Source organism: Terrapene carolina, unplaced genomic scaffold, assembly GCF_002925995.2.
Source record: "Terrapene carolina triunguis isolate 2854851 unplaced genomic scaffold, T_m_triunguis-2.0 Scaffold926, whole genome shotgun sequence".
NCBI lineage: Eukaryota > Metazoa > Chordata > Testudines > Emydidae > Terrapene > Terrapene triunguis.
In genome coordinates, this window is record NW_020665277.1 from 7,424,578 (window position 1) to 7,426,824 (window position 2,247).

Sequence of the window (2,247 nt, forward strand, 5' to 3'; positions counted from 1 at the left end):
TTTTGAGTCAACTAGAAACTGTTTGATTCAAAATAGCATTTTCTGAGTTTTAAGTTCAACAAGAAACTTAATAAACAAAGGGGTTTTAGTTCAGCCCCTAAATTAAAAATTCATTATTCCATCAACTGTAGTTATATGTTACAGACGTGAGTAGTACTTTATACACTGGTACAAAAACATCAGCAGAAGAGGAGAGATCGTTTTAAGCTGTGTGTGTGTGTGTGTGTGTCTGTGTGTGTAAAATATCTCTACCCATGTAGTTAGAAAATATTCTTTCTTATAGAAGTCAGTGTTGAAAGAAATTCTTCGCAAATTTTCAAAGACGAACAAGCCAATTCTTGCACAAATCGTATCTACTATCATTGAAAATATGTGGACTGAAGAATTGAATCAAATAGAGAATGCTAACCGGTTTGAAAAGAACACAGCCGACGTTCTCATACAGCTACTCAACTCCTCCATGGGCTTGGATATTATCTTAACTGTCCGTGAGTTTCTATATGGACGTTTTGTTCCAATGACCTCAGAATGGGTTCAACTTATTGGGATCATAGTTAAGTGAAAAGGAGTTGGCTGGGTGCCAAATCCCACTAGTCAGCTATCTCCAGCTGTAGGTGCCTTAAATGCCTTTGAAAATCTGGCCTTTAGAGTCTTAAGACTAAAGCTGGGTAACATTTATTTAGACACAACTTTTTTTTTGGCAAAAAATATAGATTCAGCATCAACATTTTATAAATGTGTGTCCATTTCACCAAATTGTTTTGATGGGAGGGAGGGGGGAATTGAAATGTTTCGTTTTGACATTTTGGAAAAAAAGTTTCAATTTTTGAGTTTGAAACAGCTGTTTATGTTGAAATTACCTTCAATTTTATAAAAATAAAATAGAAAAAAAACATTAAAAATGCACAAAGCCATAACAAAATGGTTTTGCCAGGAAATAAAATTATTTCAACTTTTTGATTCACCAAAAGTTTCACAAAATTTCAATTTTGGGTCTACTCAAAATGATTTCCCCCCTGATTTTTTTGGAATTACCGGTGAACTGATAAATCTATTATTTGCCCAGCTCTACTTAGGAGTATGCAAGGGCTTATCATAATGCAGCTGAGTTGTCCCAGAGAAGTCAAGGAAGTGAGAAACAGTTAACATTTTCTGGGGTTTATTGTTAAAACAAAGAAGAAAACTCCAGTGCATTTTCTGAAATCGTTCCCAGCATCTCACTATATTTTTTGTATTTTGCAGAAAATTTGAAGCCCAAGGTTCAAAATCAAATCAGCAGAGATGCACGACTGTTGCTTTCAAAAGTGTCTGAGTTGTTCTCCTTTGTGGGTCGTAGTATATTTTCGGGAGACATCCCATTCAATGTACTATCTGCCATTCTACAACACATGCAGGAATTTGCCAAGATGCTGACACTCATCGGTGAGTTTGCAGCTTCATACTTTTATCCCTAAGAGGTGCCTTAAACATATTAATTTTTATGTAACACAGTCAGAAAGGAAAAATGAATATCAAATGCAAAACCATATGTTATTGCAACTTCTATAGAACATAAAACCAATTGTTGTTAATAAATACAATATTCAAAGGTGGAGTCTTAAAATATGGGGGGGAGGTAATTGAAAACCACTGTGTTAAATGTGATGGATTGAATTTTATGCATATCTAGTAGCAGTTAGATATTTGCAGCCCCATTTATTTTAAACATACAGTTGCATTCTAAGCATTTACAATATTCAGTTTTGGCTATTTATGCTGGTTACACCGGGAGCTCCAATACCTCATGCTGCTTGCAAAATCTTTGTATGTTTAGTAAAAAGTTGTGGGACAGGTTCTCTTCCAAGCTCTTCCCACAAAATAAACTCCACCCACACCTCTCAGTGCTATTATCTGAGGCTCTCTGCAGACTCAGGCAGATATTTGTTGCTGCATCAGTTACATTCAGGGCAGTTTCCCCATATCACAGTGATTGTCTCAAAAACCCTCTGTATCTCTTTTTCAGAGCCATCTTTCTCTCAATATATAAAGGAAGTGCTGGATGTCAGGGACAACGAATTTGAGCAGCTGAAAAAACAGACACAGCAAAGACGAGCATTTTTGTGTCTGTGCAGCTGCATCATGGAATTCATAAAAGGTACCATCCTGTTCTGTTTTCCGGCAGTACATAATGATGGAATTTATTACACACTTAGTGGATGGGAGGACTGTATCCTGGAAAGCAGTGACACTAGAAACAGGTTAGGGGTC